Here is a 17,872-nt window from a genome sequence, read left to right on the forward strand (position 1 = left end):
CATGCATCACCATACCAGGAAAATTCACCTGTTCTTGGCTCCACTGGCTTCTCTGGGGTTCATCCAGAAGCTTCGTGAGTAGTCAAACCATGACATAGCCCTAGGATGGGGGAGGGGGGAGGCTTTGCCACCTCTGGAAGCTGACAGGCACCTGAGATCTAGGATCTGACTTCTTTAAGAACTTAACCTTTCCTGTTGGTCCAGGCAGGGAGTTGGATGATGGTCTGAGGAGGGATGAGAGCTGGAAGAAGAACTGATTGGAGAACAGACCAGTTTGCAAAGTCTCTGGCAGATCAGTGGCCATCATCTGCACTTAAAATAGTGAGCACCTAGATTTGGGGTCTGATATCTACTGTCCTGACTCTACAGAAGGGAGCAATGCAACCCTCTCCCTGTCTGCAACCCTTTCCCTGTCTCTAGGGAATCTCAGAAGCCCTTCCCATAGAGGCCATGAGAAATGGGACTTTTTGCTCTAGACCTGAAAGTGTGAGTGCTATAATCCAGTATTCTGGTAGCTTAGGGGATGTTCTGTTCATAGTGGGCAAGATAGTGAGGGAGTCCTCACACTTATTGTCTAGCTATGAGTCTGTGTCTTGGTAGTTAAGAGGTGTTTTGCTCACACTGGGCAGGATGGGAAATGGTCCTCACACTGTAGTGTCTGCAAGCAGACACCTTCCGAATGTCATAGACATGCTATTGCTGGCCTGCTACCTCACTAGTTCCTCCTCCAGGAGGTAGATGTGTGCGCGTGTGTGTGTGTGTGTGTGTGTGTGTGTGTGTGTGTGTGTGTGTGTGAGGGACAGCCTGTAGCCTCTCCCTCCATTTCTCAAAGGTACTCCTGTCTGGATTCTCTGAAGTCAGTGCTTTGGCCAAGACCAGAGCTGATGAGGGTAAGGGGTGGGAGACAGTTACCTCCTGTTCTGCCAGGATAAACTCACTGGCTCCTTTTACTGGTAGGTAGGTCAGATGTGTAGAGAGTAGCTGTGAATTCAGCCTGATATACAAAGCCATAAACTTATTCCAAAACACTGGGAGATTTTTCTGTCTTTTTGTTGTGGCTGTTGTAACTTGATTGGGCAGTTCTACAGCATGAACTTTGTAGGTGACAGTGTCATGTCACAGTGTTAAATGCTGGACACTCCTGTTTAGGTCTCTCAGGTCACATGCCCTTACCGTGGCCCTTGCTGTGGGGTCTACTTAGTTCAGGGCCAGTGTGTTAGTGCTCCTGGCACTTGAGGTCCCTGGTCATTAGACTTCTCACTGAAATATCAGGCGCCTTAGGAGCAGGAACATGTTGCTCTCAGCTTGGCTAAGAGCCTTGTTGTAGAATGCCATGCTTCCCAGTGTGCCAGCTACAGGATCCACTTGTAAGTACAGCAGCTTTTGAACAAAGACAAAATGAGTTTTTATATGGAGGAGCCAGTCTGGGGGAGGGGAGCGTGCTGGGAACTTTAGCAGTTAGAACCAAAATGTTTTCTCCAGGAGTTGAAGAGCTAAGGGCTCCAGCAAGGGACTGAGGCTGGATATGTGTGATTTGGGGTCCTGACTCCTATGTGCAGACCTTCTTCAAGGCACTAAATACCTCTGCCATGTAATTCATCCATGATAGCTACCCTCCATGGGCTCATAAAATATTTTACTATTTCTAAAAGCCTACCTTATAAAAGGCAAATGCTCCCCATAAAGTGGTCATGTCTGGAGTTCATTATCAGCCAACACCCTAATTATGATCACTTTAGTAGGAATTAGGTGGCACCCAGAAATCTGATCTTAATAGTTTACATGTGTGCATGTGTGTGTGCGTGTGTGTGTGTGCGTGTATTTGAGTTGAGGGCATGAGCTTTTTTTTAAAAAAATTAATTCAACAAATATCGATCAAACACTACTAGAATGCCAAATGGCAATCTTGGTTCTGCTGAAATGGAGACTGAACAAAGGCACAAAGCACCTCTGCCCCTGTGGAGCTTACACGAGGAAGAAGGACAAGGAACAAGCATAACTAGAGGTGAATGTGACCCAGATGGCAGCAAGCAACACAGATAAAAATGCAGTGGGGGTGGGGAGGGGACGGTGGGGGAGGGGACGACTTTCTGGCAGGGCTTGGCTACGACTAGCCTGTGACCACAAGTGCTAGGATGAGGGGAAGGCCAGAGACCCCTGGGAGATGGTCCTGAAGGAGGTCCTTCCTCTATCCTAGAGGCACTCTTCCTGTGAAGCCTCCTCCTCCTCCTTCACCCAGCATTCCAAGAATCAGAGAGCTTTCAGGGCCCAGCTGAAGAGAAGCCATAGATGGGTGTTTTCTGGGCAGGCAGGGCGACAGAGTAGCTGGCGAGCTTCAGCCAACCCAGTTCCTGGTTGTATTAGTTACCAAAATACAACAGGTGAAAAGGAGAACCCTCACACAGAGGGTTCAGTCCACAGCCACTTGGCTTTGTGTTTGTGGCCCTGTGCTGAGACAGAAGATTATGGCAGCAGACTTTGTGTACTGCCTGGTGACCAGGAGTTAGAGACCAGGAATACAAGAGGGGCCAGCCTTAAAGACACAACTCGGTGACTCACCTTCTCCAGCCATACACCATCTTGCTTTTTCACTATTTTCAACAATGCTGCATATTATGAATCTGTCAATGATGAAGCCGTTCATTAGGTCAGGACCCTGGTGACCTGGTCACCTTTGGAAACAACACTACAGACACATTGGTGGGTATGTGTTCTACTGTTGCACATGGTTCTCAATCCAGTCAATGTAATAACTCAGATTAGCTGCTGCACTCTCGAATGAGCCACTAGATCACCTCACATGGCTTGTTCCCTCTCGTGTGACAAAACATTTCCTGGAGAGGTGTGACACACATGTCTATTCACCCCAGAGAGGGACCCGTGACAGACTAATTATGGATACTACCAAAGTCAAACTTGGTGAATCAATGGGTTTTATTGGGGTTACTTAAAGGAGTATAGAGAAGGGTTACTCACAGAAGCCGAAATGACTCAAAGACAACTGTATCACTAGGACCCACCCCAGCATGGGTGACAGCTCACACAAGCTGGGAAGTTGGAGCACACTGTATAGTCTGCAGGCAGCCCGACGGGTTGGAGCGTCCTTTCCAGGTTCGAGTCTAGGGGATTGGTCTCCTTTCCCACACTAACATTTGCAGTTCTAGGGAGTCACCAGGCTGAGATGTGTCACAGAGTGAGGACAGGCAGGGTAGGTTCGGCCTTGTTTTACACTGTGCTAGGACTCCCTCTGTACTCTACTCTTCTGTTGGGGACTTTCTCTAGCTAGGCAAAGGAGCACAGAAGGAAACCACACAGAGCTTCCCAAAGAGTTTAGTTGGGGAGGTTGGCAGCTCCCCACGGTGTAGTGTGATACTGCTGGCGGTTGATGGAGGATGTAGCTCTGGGGTACTGAAACCCAGGGGGAAGGAAGTCCAACTACTTGAACATCAGTAATTTCTAGGGATGGTGCCAAAGAAACATCCCTAAACTGGAGGAAGAAAAAAAAATAGCACTGTAGGCTGAGAGACCCATGTTTGGTGATTCTAGAATGTTCTTTGAGTGCGGTAGGGAAAGGAAGGGTGCCAAGCCACAGGGGAGGCCCCTGCAGAGAAAGAAGGGGAAGAGGACATTGTGGTCTACTGTGGGAAAGACAAGGGTAGTCTGGGGAGGACATTTCAATGAGAGTGGAGCTCATCGTGAGCAGAACCCTTATGATGGATCAGAGGACCTTGACACTGCAGAAGGAGAAGGCTGATTGGCTCCAAGTCCTTGGTTATAGAAATAGACCAGGTAGAGGGAAGAAGATAATTGCTCAAGACCCCATAGTTACTGGCAGACTAGGAACCTCATGCCTGGGGAATCTCAGCTCAGTGAAGCTCTGGCCTTCATTCTGCTCTGCTCTAAGTCATCTGAAGTACTAACTCACTCATCTCCACTCCCTACCAAGAGAGGTACAGGGGTCATTAATTTCCCATTTTTCAGTTGGAGAACCTTAGGTGCAGCCTTAACTCACTCAAGGTCACACAGCTAGTATATGGGGAGCGGAGATAGGAACTCTGTAGTTAGCACCAGGGTCCTCAATTTTCCTCATAGAGATAGCATATCCTAACCAACTATGGCTGTGGTCAATAGCTCCTGCCTAAGCATGACAATGCCGTTTGGGAGAACGTCCTCTGGTTCTCCTACCTCCGACCTGCTTGTCAACGCCTTGGTACCTTTGTTCCTTATTATCGTTTTGTTCCCCTTCAGGCAGAGCTGATATGTGAAGGGGCAGCTCTGAGCAAGTGAGGTGGCGTGCTATCATTTGCAGCACTTGTTCAGTGCCATGGTGTAAATATTTCCACTGTGGCCTGATTCCCTCTATGGCCATCTTCAAGCCCTCCACTGAACATCGATCAGCTTGACGTGCTGCAAACTCTAAAGTGGACTCTCCTGTCTGTTTGTCTCCAATAGCACCACGATGGCACCCCTTTCCTTCCCAATTCTTCCTGAACCCCCTTCCCCTCCCCCTCCTGCTTATTCACTCCCCACCTTTGATTAAACTAGGTTCACACAGATGGTTATGATTTGAAAGTTATCTTAGGATGTTTACTTCCTCTACTTGAAAAAGGAATAATAAAAAATTCATGGAGCTCTGCCCACTATAAACACTTCCTAGAAGTGGCTTTGGTGATTTAGTACAAATCTTGGTTTTACAGATATGGAAGGTCTGCCTGGAGAGTCAAGGGACTTGCTCAGAAACACAGTCAGTAACTCATCACACCAGAAGCCTGACTCCTGGTCCCTTGCTTGCTTTTCTAACACATCCTGATGTTCTCTCTCTCTCTCTCTCTCTCTCTCTCTCTCTCTCTCTCTCTCTTTCTCTCTCTCTCTCTTCCCGTGTGTGTGTGTGTGTGTGTGTGTGTGTGTGTGTGTGTGTTTGTGGTGTTGATCCAAAAGAAGTAGGATGAAAAAAAATAAAACTATTGGCCCAGGGAAAGGGAAACCCTACAAGTTGTTTTGGATCATCCTCATCAGCCTGTAACTCTGAGTCGGAGTCTTAGATGCTTTGAGCTTTGTCACTTTAAAATGCAGATATTGTGAATATTTGCCTGGCACAACTCCCAGGGATGCTATGAAGACCAAAGGAGACAAACGGCTAGCAAAGTGTGTCTGATGTAAGGAAACACAAATGGCTCTTTAACACAGAGGGCCACTCAGTATCTCATTTAGAATAAGAGAGATGTAAGTTAAAATCACACCGTGGTAAATGACTTTTCTCACCAATCAGATTGGCAACAGTCCAGGAAGTTGATCACACCCTGTAATGGTGATGCTCTGAGGGAATAGGCACCCTCACCTTTCTCATGGGAAGAGAAGTGCACGGAGCCTCGGCAGAGGGTAATTTGGCAATAGCTATCAAAGCTTTAAATACATAGCACTTCTGAACTAGCAATTCTACTTTTGGGACTATATCTAATAAATATATTTGCATAAGTGCCAAGGATCTCCTCACAGCTCTTTGTTGTAGGGATGTTTGCAACAGGCAAAAAAATTGAAATGATAACAGTGTTCATCAAGAGAGGTATCTCTGGGCCAAGGGTGTGGCTCAGTGGTAGAGCACTTTCTTACCATCCAGGGGACTTTGGGGTCCACCCCCAGCAGTGAATAAAAGGAGATGTCTCTTTAAGATGCCCTGTCTTCCCATCCTGCCCTGATTAGGAGCGATTAAGACACCAGAAAGATTTGCTGCCCTGTCTGAAGTAAGTATCTTCAGTCAGGAGGGAGCATGTCTCTTCTCAGAGGGCTGTTTGTGTGGTCAACCAGCCCGTTGGGCTTCTTACTTTTGGGGTGTTCTATCCTGTTGCTTTCCTGCTCCTCTCTGAGGGACATCAGCCCATCCTGCCAGCATCCAGAAACAAATCCTATCATGCAGAGCCCTACCATCAATTAGAGAGAGGCAAGGGACTTACTATCTGTGGAGGGATCTGCAGGAGGCGGGGCTGTTGGCAAAGGAAAAGCATCATGTCTCCAATTAAAGTTCTAAGGATTCATCTTCCACTCAGCCCCCCTCAGAAATTGACATTTATTGGTTGTCAAGGCTGATTTTCCTTCTGGCCCTTTCTTGCCCTTAATATCCTCTCTCTCTCTCTCTCTCTCTCTCTCTCTCTCTCTCTCTCTCTCTCTGTATGTACACACACATACACACACATACATGCATGCACATGTACAGACACTTAAGTGAACAAAGATCAAAACTGCTGCCTTTGGCCTGGCTTCTTGACTTTGATAGAGGGGCACAGACACAGCTCTGCTGAGTAGGTAGGGTCTGAGGCTCATAGTAGGCCTAGAATCTAGGGTGAAACAGGTTTTGCGTGTAGTCAGATTGCCAACTGTGTGTTGGGAGTGTTCTATCCCATCGATCTAAGAAAAGTACCCCATGTGCCACTCAATCTGAATTTCATCACTGAACACACCTGGGAATATATGGAGCCCCTTTCCAGGTCTCTCTGCATCGAGGAACATATTCCTCTATGAGGGAGTTCCCAAGAACTCTGTTCTCCCAGGAACACTGAGCTCCAAGGGAAGAGATTTTGAACAGTCTGAAATCTTGCAGGAAGGAAGCTGAAGGCCACGGGGTTTACCCAACATCACTCATCATGTTGGTGACAGTGATGTGGGTGTCACCCAGGTCCTCTGACTTGAAGATCGGCTTATTTCAATTTATCACAGTGGTTTTCTTTGGTGACAAGAGGAAACTGAATGTGAGCACAGGGCCCCCAGGTGAGAGAGGACAAACAGCAGGCGTGGACAGGCGAGTGTGGAGGCAACGTGCCTGACACTGCCATTTGGCTAGTCAGCACAGACGTTGTCCTTCTTTTGGTTTTATTTAATTTGCATTTATGATTTGGGACACACACTATGGTTTGGTTTCCTGTTTACTAATCCTTGTGACTTTTCTGGGTTGTATTTCTGGTGGTTGGATTAGTTTTCATCTTTTCTTCTCCGTAAGTGTTAGGTTTGACGTAACAGATTCCTTCCTAGCTGGCTTTTGTTCATCGCTTCCTCTCATCGACCAACTCTTGTGCTCTCATGGTTGAGCCTGTCTGGATTTCTCCTCGGTGTGTAGTCTTCTTTCAAGCAGCCTCTGCACTGCTGGCTTGGTGGCTATGGACTGCCTCCGTCTGGGCTTGTCCTGCAGTATCTTTATTTGTCTGTCCATTTTCTGTCCTGCAGTATCTTTATCTGTCTGTCAGTTTCCGATAACAGCTTTGCTGGAGGCAGCAACTTTGTTTGTACGTTCTTACTTTCAGGACTTGTTCTGTGTTCTCTTGGCTTTTACAGTTGCTGGGGGGAAAAGAGGAAGCATAATGTGGGAAGAGAGGGAGGGGATACAGAATTAAATGGGAAAACTCCCTCAACTCTTGGAGCAGCTTCTTGGTGTCCCACAAAACTGTGGAGGGTCAGTTGAATTTGTGGATTCTTTCTTATGGTTTATGCTGGTGCTGAGCTTGTCTTGGACAAATGTAATACCTACCAGAACTGTTTATTATCCATATTTCTCTGTATAATAGGGGCATTTGCTGGCCACACTTAGCTTTAGTCTGTGAGCTGGGCTGGTTCTCTTACACTCTCGATATTTCTAAGCTCATTGTCCCTGGGGGGTGACTAATATCTTAGAGGTTGTTTCCCAAGGTGAAAGACATGCCTTTGTGTTTTCAAGATGTCCTAAGTATTAGTCTCCCCTATGTAGGGAGGAATGCTCTCCAGAGTTCTGAACTCTTCATTGTTGAAAGGCAAGTGGCTGACTCCAGAGGTTGACTCTGCCACTGGCCTCAGGTTCAGGGCTACCAGTCTCTAAGGTTAGCCTCAGCTGACAAGCTCCGTTCCCAGCCACTGAGCAGAGGGATATACACTACTCTCTGTGGACAGAGCCTCTTGCTGTCCGCACTTTCCTGCTGGTCTGTGTTTAACCCTCCTGCTCTTTTACATCTGCCTCTCAGGGCTGTCTCTGGCAGGATAGATTGGTGGTTGTTTTTGTTCTTTGGTCTCTCAAGATAGCATAGTTTCTCAGGATCATAGATTAGGACTGCTCTGAAGGTGGTGTCTGGCCAATGTCCTGCTAGTCATACAGAATGACACAATAGGATTCTGCACCACCGTTGACCCATACACAGGAGGAAGTGCTGCTGCACTAAACCCCACAACTGTGAGAGGTTTGCATGGGCTTGCCACCCACTCTCTTTCCCCCTAGGCTACCTGGCTGACTTCTGGATCTGTTGTCTGTTTCCCTTTCCTGCCAGGGAACAATACAAATGGAGCAGTGTTCAGCTTGGTTCCTTTTTGGTGTGTGGTCCATCTTTTTCTTGGTATTTTTGCTCTCATAGCCCAACTTTGTGGATTGTGGGGGCTCTTTTCTTTCTTTGGGGCACTTTTATTTTCCTCATTTCTTTCCCCCTACTCCGCATTTCCTCCCCTCCCCCTTCCTCCTCCTTCCTTTTCTTTTCTTTCCCTTTCTTTCTTTCTTTCTTTCTTTCTTTCTTTCTTTCTTTCTTTCTTTCTTTCTTTCTCTCTTTCTCTCTTTCCTTCCTTCCTTCCTTCCTTCCTTCCTCCTTCCTTTCTTTCTTTCTTTCTTTCTTTCTTTCTTTCTTTCTCTCTTTCTTTCTTTCCAGGGTCTGGCTGTCCTGGAACTCATAGAAATTAGCCTGCCTCAGCCTTCTGAGTGCTGGGATTCCAGGACTACACTACCACACCAGATCCAGTCTGTTCTTTTTTATAATGGTGCTTCTCCCTAACACAGATGCTCTGGATCTGACTGAATTTGAAGAATTCTGTTGTACTGAGACTAGGCTTTGAGGGGCAAGTGTTGAAGCATAGAGGGGCCACTGTGGTAAACCAGGCAACATGTGTTGGTGGATGTCTGGGTGACTGAAGTGAGGTGGTGAATGTTGAGAAATGATGTTTGCTGGTTACATTTGCTGTGAGGGTGGTTTTTGGGCAGGAAAGAATGGAACAGTACTGATTGACATGGGGAAGGCTGAGGGACGAATTGACCTGATGGGGAGATTCAGGGATCTTAAGATGTGGTTTATGATTATCTATGGTGGTTGAGCACTAAGAAGGGTGATTAGGACTCAAGATAGTCCCTGGGGCTGTATAGTCAGCAGGGCCAGGATTGACCAATAAGCAAGAACAGCAGAGAGAGTGTGGTGACCTGTAGTATGAGTGAAGGACAGTGAGTTACACAGAAGGTGTAATCCTTCTGCTCACTGGCTGCTGCTGGTGAGTCATTTCAACAGGAAGAGAGGCAGAGTGCAGGGCCACGGAAAAATATCATGGACTGAGGAGGGGAAGGAGGAGATCCTGCAGGTTTAAAGAGAAGAGGAGTGGACAGGGGAAGGGAGGAGATGGAGTTTGACAATAGACTCTCTAAGTTCTTAAGGTCAAGAAAATCCCATTTATTCATATAAAGGATAAACTGAAGTGGGCAGAGGGTATGTTGACCCTGCAGTTCTTCCTTGGCCCACTAAGGGTTAAGTCTTACGTAAACAGCTGGAGGTGAGAAAGGGGGACTTTTGGGCAAGATGAACACTTCTTCTTAGAGGTGGTTACTTTACCCCAGCTGTGTTCGGTCAGCAGAAGTGCAGCCAGCGCGGTGAGAAGGAAGGTGAGAACCAGACAGGAGTCTGCAGAAACAGGGTTAGGCCTCCCACTGAACAGGAAGGAAATTTGCTAACATCCTTTTTCTTGCCTTCTTCCCTCTCATAGGCATTTAGGCATGTCTGACTTTGGTTGATAGAACACATACAGATACAGACACATGTGCATTCACATATGCACAGATATATACATACCCTTCCAACACACAACATGTGAGTTTGCACATCAAGGATTCTTTTTGGAGGGGGAGGTGCAAAGCAAGATGCCTTAGGGAGAAAAGACACTTGCTGCTAATCCTGAAGACACGAGTTCTTCCACCAGGTAGAAGGAGAAAATGGAGTCCTTCGAGTTGTCCTTTGATCTCAACACACAGGCTGTTATGTATTCCTTCACTCACACTCACTTTTTTTTTTAAGTAAGAAAAAAAAGCAAAACAAAAACATCTTGGGAGGTCTTAAACTTCTTTGCAAAGATGTTAAAGCATTTTAAGTTCCCTTGGAAACCCAACTGTGCAGGTGACGCCTTCTGACCATTCCCTGTGGGGGTCACTCTTTGCATTTCAAGGGTAAGTTTGATCTCTGGAAATAGCCTAAAGTTATTGAAAGCTAAGTATGATGTCTAAGATGAGAGATTAAGGTTCTTCTGGCCTCTGATGAGGGTTGATACAACTAGGATAAGGCTTACTTTATCATGTTTAAGAGGGGAGACTTCTCCCTTCAAGCATGTAGGAAGGAATGCTATAGTTTTTGATCTGTAGGCATTCCATAGTTGCTAACTATTAATATTCCCAAAACTGATCTGAAATGAATGGGATCATTGTTGAAAGAAATGTCACATCTCCCAAGGTGAAGGCTTTGAAGGGACAGACTTTATCTAGAATTAGAAATTTTGCTAAGTGTGTTAAAAAAAATAGCAGATTCATAACCTTATAATCTTATCTGTTATTCTCCCTTATCTGCTTTATAGGTAGGAGGGCTGGAGGACTCCAGGTCAAAGAAAAAGACAGCTGAAGGAGAACACATGGGTTAGAATGAAGCCAACCCTTACCTCACCCCTTAGGATCACCAAGTCTGTCCCAGGTGGCAAAGAGGCTGTGGATAGCTACCCCCCACTTCCTCCAGACTGGGATTCAATGCCAGGGGCTTGAAATGCTACTATAAGAAGTTCTTGTCTTGGACATAGACTTAATTTATTTATTCATGTGATATCCTGATTGCAACTCCCATCTTCTTCCAGGCCCTCCTTGCACAGCTCCTCCCCACTTTTCTCCTCCAAGAAGAGAGAGGACTGTCACCCACCCTAACCCCCATACCAATCCACCTTGGCACATCAGGTCACTGCAGGACCAGGCACATCCGCTCCCAAGGAGGCCAGAGAAGGCAGCTCGGTTAGGGTAACAGGACCCATAGGTAGGTAATAGAGTCAGAGTAAACCCTTGCTCTAGTTATTCGGGGACTCACATAAAGACCAAGCTGCACATCTGCTACATATGTCTCTAAGTCCAGCCCATGTATGCTCTTTGGTTGGTGGTTCGGTCTCTGGGAGCCTCCAAGGGTCCAGGTTAGTTGACTCTGTTGGTCTTCCTACGGAGTTCCTATTTCCTTCTCATCCCTCAATCTTTCCCCAACTCTTCCACAAGAATACTGAAGCTTCGTCCAGTGTTTGTCTGTGGGTCTCTGCATCTGCCTCTGTTTTAGTCAGCTGCTGAGTGGAGCCTCTCAGAGGACAGTTTTCTTAAGCTCCTGTCTACAAGCATAACAGAGTATCATTAATAGTGTCGAGGATTGGTGCTTGCCCATGGGATGGGTCTCAAGTTGGGCCAGTCATTGGTTGGCCAATTCCTCAGCCTCTGCTCCATCTTTGGACATAGACTTTTAATCCTCCAGGTAAAGAGCAAATGATTATGGAGAAGATAGCAAAGGAGTAACTTACAGCTTATAGACAGAAGAGACCAAACGGTCCTCTCCTGAGGCCAGGTCTTCTCATAGAGGGAGGGAGAAGTCAGCAGGAAAGCTGGGGGTGTTCCTGGCTGTAGGGAGAAGGAACTCATCAAGGAGGCACTGAAATGAAATCCCTCCTGCTCAGTCAAGTGCAGCACTATGCCTGCTATGTGGCTCCCTCCTCATGGGACCAGAATGAGCTTCCTGGCCCAGAGCTTAGCAGGGTGAGAGTTCCTAGGGCCACTTTGCCTCCACAGGAAACAACAGACAGATCTCATCTGGACTCTGCTGAAACTCTGGCGACATCCTTTTTGGGGCCTCCATTTCCTACAGAAGGGATTCATGGCTTGGAGACTTTACCAGTGTGTCCCCACACTTTGGTTCTTCTACTTTAGTCTACAGATCTCCACCAAGACACAGTATGTGTGCTCATATGTGTGTGGGTACATGTGTACAGACACATGCTTTGGGAGGATGTTCCAGTCAGAAATGGATCCAATACATGGCAGTGGACTCTTAAGATTACATGGGCTAGGGAGTCATGACATCCATTTTTGTTGAGGAAAGAGAGGCCTCCCAGGGTTATCAAATGGGCATGGCATAACATGTTACAAGAAGACTAGACACAAACCCTCATGTGAAGGTTGGACAAGGCAACCCAGTTGGAAGAAAGGGTCCCAAGACAATGCAAAAGAGTCAGAAACATGCCCTACTCCCACTGTTAGGAGTCCCATTAGAACACCAAGCTACACAATCATAGCGTGTATGCACAGACACATGCAGGCTCCGTGATTGTTGCTTCAGGCAATGACCTTTTCTAATGATGCATTTCTCAGAACTTCTTTCCATCATCAAATGACGTATGTATGCATATATGTCTCTCTCTATATATATCTGTATATATACACACATGTTCATATATACATTTATATTTGTATGTTTGTATATGTACATATATGACTATATAATACATATATGTACCTGTCTTATGTATCATGTATGTATGTATGTATGTACAGTGATGAGTTTTTTTCTAATTTATTCTTCTCTCGTACATTACATCTCAATTGCAACTTCCCCTCCCCTGACTCCTCCTAGGTTCCTCCCTTCTCCTCCAGATTCACTCCTCTATTTCCCTTCAGAATGTGCTTATATCCATTCATCCATCCATCCATCTATCTATCCATCCCACTATCCATCCATCCATTATCATTTTTGTGCTCTATCTGAACTCAAAATTATAATAATCAAAGTACTAAATCATGAAATTGGATGATAAGTAAAACTCTTTTCATTTCTGATATTTTAAGCCTATTTTATATTTTTAAATTTTTAGTTTTTAAGTTTATTTTTTTATTTACTTTACATCCCCATCACAGCCCCCCCTCCTTTCTTTTTGGTCCCTCTCCTCGTTGCCCACCTTCTCCTCAGAGAAGGGGAAGCCCCATCCCTTGGGTACCACACCACCCTGGGACATCTAGTGCCAGCAGGATGAAGCACATCCTCTCCCACTGAGGCCCAAGAAAGTAGTCCAGATGGGGGGAGGGGACCCAATGACAGGGAACAGAGACCAAGACGACCCCTTGCTCTTCTTGTTAGGGAACATACATGAAAACCAAGTTGTACATTTGCTACAAATGTGTAGAGGGTCTAGGTTCAGCCCCTGCATGCTCCCTGGTTGGTGGGCCAGGCTCTGTGACCCCTCCAAGCTGTTTTCATTCAGCTGCAAGGCCTAGAACCATGCTTGCAACTCACTGAGCATTAATGGATCTAATAAATGTTGGCTTTTTTTGATTTCTCTTTTCTTCTTCATTTTTAAAGATTTATTTTGTTTTTTATGGAATGTGCGTCTCTTGTATATGTATGCCTGTGGAGGCTAGAAGAGGGTCACCAGATTCCCCAGAGCCGGAGCTGTAGATGGTCGTGAGTCACACAACACGGGTGCTGGGAACTGAACTCTGGAAAAGCAAAACTGCCCCTCATCTCTGAGCTATTTCTCCAGCTCTCCTCTCACTTCCAATACAAGGTTTCTCTGTGTAGCCTTGGCTGTTCTAGAACTTGCTCTGTAGACCAGGATGGCCTTGAACTCAGAGATCTACCTGCTTCTGCCTCCCAAGTACTGAAACTAAAGGCGTGTTTGTCCCCTCTTCCCACCTGTCTGAAACCTGTGTCCCTGTAGTCGCTCAGCCTCTTTTCTTTCTTGAAAATATTTGTTTACTTTAATACATCTATGTGAGTGTGTGCTATGTGTGTTTGTGACAACAGAGGGCAATAGAGGGCATTGGACCCTCTGGAGGTACAGTTATAGGCAATCTTGAACCCCTGAATGTGGGTGCTGGGAAACGAACTTGGATCTTTCTGGAAGAGCCACAGAGCCATGAGCCATCCCTTCAGCCCCTTGTTTTCTCTTTTCTTCCTTGTTCGTTTAAATCGGCTGCAGAGTCTGAACCAGGTGTCTGGGGATCCAGGTCACTTGCTGTCTATTTGTGAGTATGAGGGGCATGTTCCTTCATTTCTCTTTTCTCACATGTAAACATTTCCCCCCTCTGTAAGATGAGTGGGTGGACAGACTAAGTGATTTCCAAGGATGCTTCTCACCCACACAGTCTGTGATGCTAGCACCGGCAGTGCGAAAAGCAAAATATGCCCTCGAACAGCCCTTTAGCCGGCAGCATGCTCAGTGTGGAATTGACTGTACCTCCCCATCGCGATCGCGATCTGTTGAAGTTGAGTCTTTGGGATTTGGTATGTATGTCCCCATGAGAGACGCCTTTTAAGTGGTGGTTGGCTTTCCAGGGCCAGCTCATAAAACATTGCTTACTTCACAGCGAGGCAAAAACGCTGTTCATTTGCATTGGAAATGGCAGGAAACAATACTGTCACAACACTAGTAATTAAACAAAACAGAAAGGCAATTCGATTGAATAGGCACTCATTTTTTATTTATCTGGAATCATGGTGCTTAAGGGAAGCAGGTTAATGCAGAAAGGGGTGCCTATGGAAATAGGCATATGGAGGGGCAGCTGTGACTTTTCTCCTGGGCTCTCAAAGGGTTTACACTGAGGCTAGTGGCGTCAGTTCTTGAAATTTCTATTTGGGTTGGAAATGAAAGGGTTTTTCCCTCTACTCACTTTGGCTTTTCTTTACTATAATGTTGGCCTAATTTGACGGCTACTGTAACAAATTGAACCAGGCACGTCCAACCTTTTGACTTGGTATTAGGGTGTTGTCAGGGGTGTTTTCCTGAGATCAGTGCAATGTAGCTATAAAAGAAATCACCAGCGAATATCATCATATTTTAACTAAGTTTAGGATTTCATTTTGGGTGGCATTCACAGCTGTCCTCGGCTGTCAGTGGGTCACAGGTTGCATGTGCTTGATGGACTTCCCAGTGGAAAGAGGAGAGGCAAAAGGCAAATTGATCTTAGATGTTACAAAGGAGTGGTCCAGCAATATTTTGTTGTGCTGTGTGCCTAGCATCTTAAAGTCTAGAACAAAACAAGAAAACCACCTAAGGTTTCAGTGTGATGACACAGTTGAATGGTGACAATGGGCACTGGGCTGGTAGCGAGCGATGGGAGTTCCTGGTAGGCAGATATGTAGGGAGAGGGGCCATGGCTAGGCATTAGAGGGAGTGAACATTCAAGATGGCTGATTTCATCCAATCTTCTGGACTTGACACAAAAGCCTGGAAGCTTAAAGCAAAGGCCTTCTGGGCTTTTACAGTAGGGAGCTTGGTGATGGACAGGTTCAACCAGTTCAAAGCTGTTAGGACATGTGGACCAATCAGCCATCCCATCTTTCTTCAAACTGGCCAACCCTAAATTAAAGTTCAGAGACTTTAAAAACTCCCAGCTCTCAAAAAAGACCTGGTCTTTGACTGTCCTCTCCCTGTGTTGCTGTCTCTGTGTTTTCTCATCCTAATAAAAGCTCTTCTTCCTGCTCAATCTGTCTGCTCCTGTTTTCTGTACAAATGATTCCTCTTCATCTTCCTGCAGTACTGAAGCTCTTTCTGCCTTTTAATTCTTTGACTGGCAGAGGAAATGGACCAATAAGGGTCCCCAGATGATAACAGAATGACCCAATAGTTGCCCTTGAAACTTCTTAGCCAACCCGCACTTTACTAAACAAAACCCCTTTCTGTTTGGTAAGCACCAGAGTGGAAAAAACTTCAAGGGATGTAAATTACAAGTGGGAAGAATCAAGAAAGTGTGGATAAAGCAAGGAAGTGACTACAAGGGAACCAACCCGAAGGAGCAAAGGAGACAAAGAAAAGGAGTCCCATGGGAAGTTTGTGCGTTAGATGGGCTCCTCTCTGAGGGCCCTTCTAGTTCTGCAGGTGGGAATGCCATGACTCTGCCCGTGTTTAAATCACTTCTCCTCTGTCGTTGTTCTTATCTGCTTCTCTTAGGCCAGCTCCTGATATGGGTTGTAAGGCAGCAGCTAGTCACCTAGGGGCACAAGGCATTATGAGTTCCCTGTGGCTGCTAGACCATGTGCTTCTGTGTTGTCTTCTAGTGTCAGGATCAAACCAAGAGGGAGAGCTTCTGGGAACTTAAGGTAGAGCCAGAATCTTAGCCTTTCCTTTTAGGAGTAGGTAATGCAAGTTACAGCTTCTTAAGCAATGGATCATTACTCTATTTGGGATCATGTCACTGTGGGGTGTGTGTGTGTGTGTGTGTGTGTGTGTGTGTGTGTGTGTGTGTGTGTGTATATGTGTACGTGTGTATGTCCTGTGTCACAAAGAGCAAATGCCAAAAATCTAATGAGTGATGTGATAGAGATGTTTCTTCTGGTAGCGTGTGCCTGTGCTGTATCATGTGACTTCACTGCCTTCTTGGTTCTGAACACAGTGCGTGTCATGTCACACAACACCAGTGAATGCTGCCTGAAGCACCATGGTTCAGGTACAGACGATTACATGCAACGAATTGAAGTTTTTACTGTGCACACTGTTTTCTGTTCTTACAGAAACATAATGGTTTGATTTGATTATAAAAATAAAAACGATTTCCCTGTATTTGTTCCTCAGCATCTAAGTATCGAAGCAGTATGTTTTGGGTTGTATTATGTTAGGGTGTTTGCTTTTAAAATTTGCTATTTGAGTTGCTGACGAGTTTTATGAAAAATTATTACATCATTTTGGGTTCGCAATTAGGCTAGATGCTACAACAGTTTCTGAACAAGTCCTATGTAAGGTTTGTTTTCCATTGCTATGATCAAGTGCTTAACAAGAAGCAATTTGAGGGAAAGGAGGGGTATATTTTGGCTTACAGCTGTAGGAATATTAGTCCATCACAGCAGGGAAAGGATGTCAGCAGGAACAGGAGCCTGGCTAGTCACATGTTGGGGTAGCAGGTAGCAGAGCACAGTCAGGAAATGGGACCAGACCCTGGACCTCAAAGTCCACTCTGGGTGACTTACTTCCTCCACCTTTTAAAGGCTCCACAAACTTCCCAAACTGCATTGCCAGCTGGGGACCAAGTGTTCAAACACGTGAGCTCATGAGGGGACATTTCACATCCAAACCACAGCAGGTTCTAAACACGTCTGCCACGTTGTACTATGTATTAGGAGAAGTGGCATTTTGAGTGCTGATGAATATAAAACTTAGGTATTGATCTACTCCAAACAATGTTGAAGATACTCTGTACTCTGCAGTATCAAATGTTCAAAGTAGAGCCCATCTATCTCATTAGTATCCAGATTTGTTTTAATCTCTGATAAATAAGATAAATAATAAAAGCAAACATCTAACAAAGAATTGTTCTAAAATGAATTTAATTTAAAAACACATTTATTTAATGTATGAATATACCTGCCTGCCTGAAGAGGGCATCAGATCTCCCTAAAGATGGCTGTGAGCCACCATGTGGTTGTTGGGAATTGAACTCAGTGCCTCTGGAAGAGCAGCCAGTGCTCTTAGCTGATGAGCCATCTTCTCAGTCCCCTAATTCTTCTTCTTTTTTTTAACTTGTAAAAGTTTTATTTATTTTTGTTTTAGCGTATGTGTGAGTGCCTACATGCATGTATATGCAGCATATACATGCCTGATGCCTGGTGCTTGTGGAGGCCAGAAGAAGGTGTTGGGTTCCCTGGAACTAGAGTTACAAATGATTGTGAGCTGCCATGTGGGTGCTGACAACGGAACCAGAATTCACTGCAAGAGAAGCAAGTGGTCAATTGTTGAGCAATCTTTCCAGCCCCTAATGATGAATTTATTATGCGTTATTATTAGTAAATGTGTGATTTGTATACCGTTTTTATGCCTATATATCTGGGGTTTTGGAAAA

The 17,872-nt window shown here is 45.6% G+C and overlaps 1 long non-coding RNA gene across 1 annotated transcript in view; it reads left to right on the forward strand.

Moving 5' to 3' along the window:
* Positions 1–6,634: 6,634 nt before the first annotated feature.
* LOC148001030 (uncharacterized) overlaps positions 6,635–17,872 on the forward strand; it is a 50,884-nt gene continuing 39,646 nt past the window's right edge. Inside the window, exon 1 of the long non-coding RNA XR_015638914.1 lies at positions 6,635–6,762. This is a non-coding gene — a long non-coding RNA (uncharacterized LOC148001030). The remainder of the gene's footprint in view (positions 6,763–17,872) is intronic.

This window comes from Rattus norvegicus, chromosome 15, assembly GCF_021556685.1.
Source record: "Rattus norvegicus strain SHRSP/BbbUtx chromosome 15, alternate assembly SHRSP_T2T, whole genome shotgun sequence".
NCBI classification, from domain to species: Eukaryota; Metazoa; Chordata; class Mammalia; order Rodentia; family Muridae; genus Rattus; species Rattus norvegicus.